Raw genomic sequence first — 9,027 nt, 5'->3', positions numbered from 1 at the left:
AACCCTAACCCTAACCCTAACCCTAACCCTATACAGACTTACATGTGACAAGGTGGCTTTTTGTGTATTTCAGGATGAAAATCGGCAAATGGGCACAGCTGACAACACTGTCATCAGGCACTGTACTCACCTCACACAACGTCCTGCACCATCACAGCCATCGACGGCATGTGCACGAGCATATACGACTGCAGTGCAAGCTCTCATCTCGCAAGGACTGGGTGGATCGGGTGTTGGTCTCAGAGTAAGCGGCCTTCCTGCCAGCTCTGCTTCACTCCGCGTGGCTCTCTTCAGGCATTTCCCGGTGGGGGCGACGCCCGACGCCTCCTTCCTTCCGAGGTTCCAGGGCAGGTGTCCTGACTGGAAGAAAGATGAATTAATTCGTCGCATTTGCTTCTCAGTCATCGCTGTAGGCACTCGTGATTGATATAATTCACTCTGGTAAAGCACGCCACCAAGTGTGATGCTATATGCACCTGCACAGCGTAGGTGAGAAGACAGGGTGCCTGCCATGGCAACAGCAAGCACATGCGAAATGGGGCCTTTGTTCTAAGGTGTACTGTTCAGCTTCTAGAAGGTTATTCTGTCTGAAAATTGTGAATCACATTGCCCAATCCCTCCTGTACAGTCATACTCTCAAAATTTCATATCAATCTGTAACCCGATATACCCTTTAAGGAGGCGAGTGTAACCTCCGCAATTGTTCAACGTTGCACTATTTCTCGTGTACAAAAGAGCAGTTTTCTCGATTTTTTTGTGGCACATTTCGTCATTACAGTGCATAAATGTGCATTGCACACGCGAGATGGATGCCCAATAGACGTCTGGAAAGGATTGAAATTTCAATCGGTTTTGTGGAAAAATTGTGCAAATGCGTGAGGTGTCGTAGCCATGGTGACCAGGCAGCCGCGTTTGAGAGTTAAGGGGTACTCGAAAACATGTTGGAATTTCGCATCATAGAGCTGGCAAATGTTTAGAGTGAAGATTGTACGGTTAATGTGCAGTGATTTTGCATGAATAAAATGCATGTTGCGTGTTGATAGCAACTGTTTACTTTTTTTAAATTATTTTCCGTGTGCTGCTTATTCAGGCCTGCCACCTATGGACGCCCTCTACTGTTGGAAAACGCCAATAACAACTTACTGTTTTAGTGTTTACATAAAGCTTCTTGGTGTAGAGTTGTGGCCGAGTTGTGTGTATTCGAAAGGCTTACACGATTAATATAACCATGATTTGCACCATAAATATCAGTAGTGAATAAAAACCAATTCACTTCTAATATATATATCCTAATTGTAATAAAAATATGCATTGCGTATATAAATTTATACTCGCCTCGCTTTCACTTCAGGTAAGTCAAAGCAGGCGAGTCAGCATGCATAAAACCGGCCGCCAGCTCAAAATAATCAATCACTATGATTACAGTGCCATCTTTTGGGTATTTTAGTTTGTAAATTATAATGCAGGTATGCGTATCTTTTTCTTCACATGCTTCTATGCTTCACATGCATCTACAGGGGTCGAAATAAGCAATTGTCCGATGGTCCGAGGCCACCAAATAATCAAGAGGACCATCAGATTTTCAAAGTCAATGGTCGGGACCATTGAATATTTTGGTCCCATTTTAAGGTAATTTTCTTTGAAGTTTCCACGTTCCAATATATGATTAAAGTGAATAAATAATTACTGTATCGTTTGATACATTTATTGTAGGTGAATAATAAAACCATTTTATCACTGTGTAAAATCTTTTTCTTACACTTGCATGCCGCATTACTTTTAGAGAACAATTTGAAATTTAGGAGGACCATCTAAATTTCAAACTAGATGGTACTGTGGACCCAGGGGAAAAAATACACGGGGGCGGCGGGCGATTTCGCCCCCGAAATGCCAGAAAGAGCCCCCGAAAACATGATATCGGGGGCGACCCCAAAAGCAAAAGCCGCCCTGGAAATCGATTGTCCAGGTCGGTCCCGCCCCTTGCCGCTCTCGCTCGGCCTCAGCCGATAGTTCACTCTGGTAAAGCACGCCACCAAGTGTGATGCTATATGCACCTGCACAGCATAGGTGAGAAGATTGGGTGCCTGCCCTGGCAACAGCAAGCACATGCGAAATGGGGCCTTTGTTCTAATGTGTACTGTTCAGCTTCTAGACGGTTATTCTGTCTGAAATTTTCGAATCACATTGCCCAATCTCTCCTGTACATACTCTCAAAATTTCATATCACTCTGTAACCCGACATACCCTTAAACTCAGCCGTGGGGTGAGTGTTTACGCTATAGAATCACCAAAAAACGTGGTTTAGAGAACTACTTTCTAGTTTCAGTGCAGAATGCAGGAGAGAGATTTTCAACGACTCAGTGAGCAGCAAAAGTGCAAAAAATACTCGAAAAACCTGCAAAAAACCAGCATGGGTGCATGATTTGGACGGGGGCATGCTACAATTCTAGTTCTAAAAGTAAGACGTACGGCCGAAATCGCTACAAAAAGGTCGGCGTGAATGATTTGGGCAATGAAATTGTCAAATATTCATCCTGCCAAACATACAGGCTTATTTACGCCATCAACTGTGGTCGTATGCCCGATGATCTTGACGTATCGCACAGGTGTCATGAAACGTTATGTCAAAATGTAGATCATTTGGTTGCAGAAAGCAGGGTAGAAAATCTGCGAAGGCAGGGCTGCCTCTCACTCAAAATCTGCCACTGTCCCAACGAAAAACAGTGTTGTTGTTTTTCTGTTTAAACGCGGTATGTATGTAATTGCACTTACCTACTGCTTCACCGAGCGGAGTGAATGGTCGTGCTGCGCCACGGTCGGGTGAAGGAGCGTCCTGCTCTGCTGCTGACCATCAACGCGTTGCATCTGTTGCATCCTCATCCTCGCGCATTCCACTCGCGATCTTGTTTGCAGAGCAACACATGCTTCTCTCCTGGCACGCGCCGTGCCGCACCTGCAAGCACTCGACGAAGCTGGCGCGCACCTGCCTTAGGTGCGTTTCGAAGCACCCTGGCTGCTCGGGCAAACCTTGGCGTATCGCAACGCAGATCTCGCACGACAGAAGCCAAGCGACGGCGGCGGAGAGCGCTCGCTTCCACCTGTTGCGCTCCACTGTGGTGGTGCCCGGCAGCTGAGCATGGATCTGCTGAATGGAGCATTGCAGATCTTCTTCGCCGTCCGCCGTCTTATCTCCTCAAATTGCTGCAGAACGGGTGAGAGCTCGTTGACGGCTTTCTGCATCGTGATGGTGCTCGGCATCGCTACGTCGAGGTGCGTTAAGACGTACGGCGTATCGGTGACAGCACCCCCGAAGCTGTTGGCCACCACTGCGAGTCTCGTGTTAGGAACTGCCGGCTGCGGACCCTTCGAAGCGCCTGCCCTTCTCTCCACATCCGTGTAGATTTTCGTCAGCGCACTCCTGTATCCGCACCCTTTGCACGCCTATGTAGGCTGCTCCGATGCTCTTGCCAGCCTGTTTGCTCCAGAACAGCTCAGCTCTGCACGTCGTTGGGTGCCCTGCAAAACAGCATGTCGTTTACTCATTAGCACAGAATTTTATGAATATGTATGTATGTATGTAACAAGGGTAGAAATAAGGAGAAAAAAAGAGATGGTCCACAGGACCATCTAGTTTGAAGTTTAGATGGTCCTACTTAATTTCAAATTGATCTCGAAAAGTAATGCGGCGTGCAAGCGTAAGAAAGAGATTTTACATGGTGATAAAATGGTTTAATTATTCACCTACAATTAATGTATCAAACGATACAGTACTGTTTATTTACTTTAATAGTATATTGGTTAATAACAGCCGGAGAAGATATTATGTCAACAAATAGGACCAGTGAAAATATAGCCGTAAATGGCCCAAAAATATTCAAAAGGACATCGGACAATCGGCTTATTTCGACGCCGTACGTAATATATATACATACAAAAAAGGCAATTAGAAATACCCCGTAGATAGTTACACGGCAAAAACGGGAAAATAGTGCTATTTCACGACAACATTATTCAACTTTGCCTGCGAGTCTAGATAATTTTATGGTATTGTCATTAAGGGCAGAATTCTTTGCTCTCTAAAACCCAGAGAGACCGGGTACAAGATGGTGTTGCGCAAAAGATGCGTTTGTCCCCGACCGCCAAGAGCGGTTAAACCGCGCACATCCGGGATGGGCGCATCGCCATCCGCGGGACTGGGCGTGCACGCAGACTCCGCCGCGTCACGCGACCGCGGTGTTGTATGTAGCATTTCGCGCTGCCCGCTATACGAATTCGCGCGCCGAAGGAGGGCAGGCGCGCGAATCCGTATAGCGGGCAGCGTAATATCGCCCAGTTTTCGTCACACCTAAACCGGCTCGGCTACGGCGGGCATTTGCTGCTGCTGCTTGTGCTGAGAGGGTCTATGTGTACCGGGGTACTGCCGGAACGTACCCTGGGTACGGTCCGATATACCGGAACGTACCCTGGCACTATCTAATATGCCAGACCGTACCTCGCCTACTCCACTAACGAGTCTAGGGAGTCGCCTACGCCTACTCCCTAACCCGAACCCGAACCCTAACCCTAATCCTAACCCTAACCGTAACCCTAATCCTAACCCTAACCATATCAAATAGTGACCAGGGTACGTTCCGGTATACCGGACCCTGGTCACTATTTGATATGGTTAGGGTTAGGAACCGGACCGTACCCAGGGTACGTTCCGGCAGTACCCTGGGGGACATAGACCTTATGAGCGCTGCTTGCTTGTTGCGCGCTGCGCGGCAGGGGCGAGTATTTGTTGCTGCGGCTGCTTTGCCAGCAGTATCTACAGATTAGCTACGTGTAAAAACTGGCACGGCCACGCCACCACGTGCTCGCAGTATTCGCCGGCCAGCGAAATTTTTTTTCCCAAACGGTATAACATAGCAAAGAATATAGCGCCTTCTGATTGGTTGCTTCGATTTGCTTTGCCTTTGACAAGAGAACAAACGCCCATTTGTAAATGTTTGTTTGGGTTTATGACCGCTAGATAAGTACGTTTTCTGATGTATTTTCCATGAAAACATATCTTTTCCTCATTAATATAACATATAATATCACTATAATTGCAATTCTTTCTGCAAATGTCTTATTTTCATCTCAATCTTAAGTTATGAGAGGGTCTGGGCTCTCGTAATATTACATACATACGTATGTACACGCACTCATAGTGCTTCGTCGCAGGATCGAGGAAGGAGCGAAGGGCTACGACAGTACTACTAGAGCACGAAGGGTCGTTGTCGTAACAGGTACTACAGATATGTACCCGATGTAGTTTTAGGTTGTTTAGTATTATGTTTATATTTTTATATGAGGTATGTTTAGGGTACACTTCTGTAGTACAAGTCTGGTAAACTTTGTGTATACATATATGTACCTCGGGTACATATCTGTAGTACCTGTTACGACAACGACCCCTTCAGCACTACTAGAGCTACGACGGTACTATACTAGGCCTAGTACTAGGGCTACGACAGTACTAGAGCTATACGTACTCGTACTCGTTGACGCTAGTAGTAGTATTACCAGGAGTAAGATAATATAGGATCTATAGGATCTATAGGATCTATAGGATCTATAGGACCTATATTATCTTACTCCTGGTAGTACTAGTACGGTAGTAGTCGTAGTAGTAGCCTAGTGTTTAACCCTGAGGTCAGCCGAAACGTAAACTAATCGGACCACGGCACGAACATAAACAGAAATTCGGCAGCTATAAGTTAACTATAAGTATAAGCCTAGACCCTCTCATAACTTAAAGGCATAATTCGACCATCGATTATGCAAAGTTGACGAATGNCTTCCCCGTTTGTGCAAGGTATTATCTTAGAGTCTTGCTTTGTTAGTGGTCAAAATCTGGAGTTGTTTCACAGAATAAATCACTTGAAGAAACCCCAGTAGCCTTAGTCCCGCGGAGACTAAAGTAAACACGTCGTTCACTCGGCGGCGGTGCGCGCATTGCCCAACCCCAGGTTGCTGAAAACATGGCACGTACACAGCCAGGCGCCGTAACGGCGGCATCGCATTTGCAGATAGCATGTAGGCCGCGCCACCCCACGTGCAGCGCCGTACGAGACTTCGTAAAAAGCTCTGTGATAGACATAATGCTATATACTCGGCACTAGCGCCCGTCATCGGCGTAGCGGCCAACGAGCGAGCGCGTCATCGCTGATTGACAGATTTCTTGAGATTTTTGTACGAGTCACTACGTCTTAGCCATTGAGGGCGCGCCACCCAAAAAAGGTTAGGGGACGTTTGGAGATGGCCTCCTGCCGTCCATCGCGAAAATGTGCGTTGGATTGGCGGCCCAGTTTTCGCGTAGTGCGTTTTCAGACCCCTGTCTGACATATCTCTCTAAGGCGACAAAAAAGGGGGCGGCGTATTCGCGTTGGGGCGCGGGCTTCGCCGCGAGCTGTGCGCTGCGCGCAAAAACCGGGGCCGCAAGTCCGTCCAGAGAGACCGTGTACAAGATGGCGTTGCGCAAAAGATGCGTTGTTACCCGACCGCCGAGAGCGGTTAAGCCGCGCACTTCCGCGGACTGGGCGCACGCGACCGCGGGTGTTGTATGTAGCATCTCGCGCTGCCCGCTATACGAATTCGCGGCGCCGAAGGAGGGGGCGCGCGAATCGATCCGTATAGCGGGAAGCGTAACATCGCGCAGTTTTCGTCACACCTACACCGGCTCGGCTACGGCGGCCTTCGGTGGGGGCATTTGCTGCTGCTGCTGCTTTGCTGCTCCAGAGGCGCGCTGCAGCAGGGGAGAGTATGTACGTGTACGTACGATTAGCTACGTGTAAAAATGTATTTCATGAAAAAATAATTTTGTAAGGAAAAATGTAGGCTGACCTGAACGACACCCACGTATCAATCCAAACCATATTGCGCGTTTTACGTCATACATGCGCAAGCCATATTGTATTTGTTTGTGAGTGGTAGAAACAGCTAACTGGTTGGCTTCCTGTGATTGCTCAGCACACGTCGGTAGACAAACATCCAAAATATAAGGTCATCCATCTCAACGTCGATTTTCTTGCTTGCTTATTCAGATTCTTTCTACTTGAAAAAAAATCACTTTATGGATGACTGTAGTTTTTAGTATTAAAAGTTAGGGTGGCCTCCACAAGTGTAAATCCGGCCCTGGCTAGGGAACTCTCTATGAGGTGGGGTACAGATACGTACAGGGGGTAGGTGAGACAGGGGGCGGGAGAGGAGGGAGAGCGAGAGAGCGAGCGAGAGAGAATACTAAGTAGAGAAAAATAAAAGAAATCCATAGCACAAGAAATAAATACATGAGAAAAAACATTGTACAGGATAAATGCATTTATCACGCAAACTGGTGTGCATACACGCGCACAGGGAATCATAGTTACGTGAAATATGACATCCTCGCGCCATCTATCGGTAGAAATAATTCATATGCGCACATTCTATGTAACCGTAAAATGCATTATTATGCGCCGTGTCGCTGTGTCTCTGTCTGTCTTTCTCTGTATCTCTCTTGGTGTGTCTCGCCCTGTGCTCGCTGTCACAACCGCGGCAGCCACGACCTGAAAGTACACACCAGAAGTGATCCGAATCGCAGATAATATCCGAGTCGCATGATTTCACTGACGAACAGACAAATACCGAGACAGATGAACAAGAAGACAGGAAGGAATGTGTCTCATTCTTTGTATGTCTGTTGGTGTGTCTCGGTCTGTGCTCGCTGTGGCAAGCCATTCCGTGACATCATCCGGTATAAATATGGGGGCAAATCTCCGGGAGCGGCGAGTCAGCCAGTCAGCTGAGCAAAAACTCCTATCTCTCGCTGTGTCTCTCTCTCCCACTCCCACGGGCGGTACGTATTCTCGACGTATTGTCGTCGCCGCAGCCAGCGCGGAGCATGATTATGCATACGTATTGTAGGTGCTATTGACAGTTATGTTAAATAGTAACCGACCATTGACCATATTGCTAGGATTATATATAAAAGTTGGTGTTTATCTTTACTCAAATCTGGATAGCACCACATCTGGATAGCACCAAAGTAACCACATGATCTTACTGTGATGCAAACTCACAGTGACCGTATTATGCTAGTGTCATAGAAACACATCTACCATATTATCAAAAGTAGATAATAGGGAATCCCTATTAGGATTTCCTAATAGGGAAACCCTGTGATGTACTTGTGATATTATGTTACTATATAGCTGTTGGTACTCACCGGACGACGAGCGATGCTGAAAAGCCCGCGGCCGCGGCCGACGACCGGACGAAACGAGGAACACAAGTGACGAGAGAGACAGAATGGCATGTGCTTATACACCGTTGACCGACAATGTTATGTTGTTTGCGCGGCTTAAAGATAAGCGGCGCAAAAACTGCGCAAGCCCGCTGAGTGAGGCCGTCAGCCAGGCGCCGCGCTGGCTCATGGTTAACCTTTCTGCCTTATAATTCACATTTGTAATTACAAAATGCACAATGTTCACAATGTCAGTGCAAGGCAAAACATCGAATCTTTATGACGGTGTTCGTGCTTAAAACAATACCTGTCAGTGTCTAGCCCATTAAGCCAGCGTGCAACCCAGGGTGCACCGAAAGGTAACCTCTGGCTAGACTGGTTCGCGGCTGCACTGTTTGTCGCAGAGCGTGTACATTGTCTAGCAGAGCGTGAGGCCGGGTACCAGTCTACCCTTCGGCAACCTGGCACGTACGCAGCCAGGCGCCGCAGCGGCGGCGGTTTTGCAGATAGCAGCGAGCGGGCGCGCGCGCGGCGTTCGTAAAAACATGTGTGATTGACATCACGCTTTGTTCGGCCACGGACGACGTGATCGCCTAGCGGCCAATGAGCGAGCATGTGGTGGGTGATTGACAGCATTCTTGTAGGAGCCACTACGCGTTACCCTTAAGGCGCGCCACCCCAAAAAATGTTTAGGGGCCGTTTGGAGATGCCCTCTAGGCGTGGATCGCGAAATGTCGGTTGGATTCGGCCCAGTTTTCGCGGAGTTCGTTTCTAGAGCGATT

General features: G+C 47.7%; 1 long non-coding RNA gene across 1 annotated transcript; it reads right to left on the bottom strand.

Moving 5' to 3' along the window:
• Positions 1 to 7,328: 7,328 nt before the first annotated feature.
• On the bottom strand, positions 7,329 to 8,659 carry LOC106816044. The gene is made up of 2 exons (XR_001394828.1): positions 8,228 to 8,659; positions 7,329 to 7,568 (listed from the first exon to the last, which is right to left on the bottom strand). It is a non-coding gene; the product is annotated as an uncharacterized LOC106816044 (long non-coding RNA).
• Positions 8,660 to 9,027: the final 368 nt, after the last annotated feature.

Source organism: Priapulus caudatus, unplaced genomic scaffold (genome assembly GCF_000485595.1).
Source record: "Priapulus caudatus unplaced genomic scaffold, Priapulus_caudatus-5.0.1 Scaffold1268, whole genome shotgun sequence".
Classification (NCBI taxonomy): Eukaryota; Metazoa; Priapulida; class Priapulimorpha; order Priapulimorphida; family Priapulidae; genus Priapulus; species Priapulus caudatus.
This window is presented reverse-complemented; position numbering and strand designations above follow the sequence as displayed.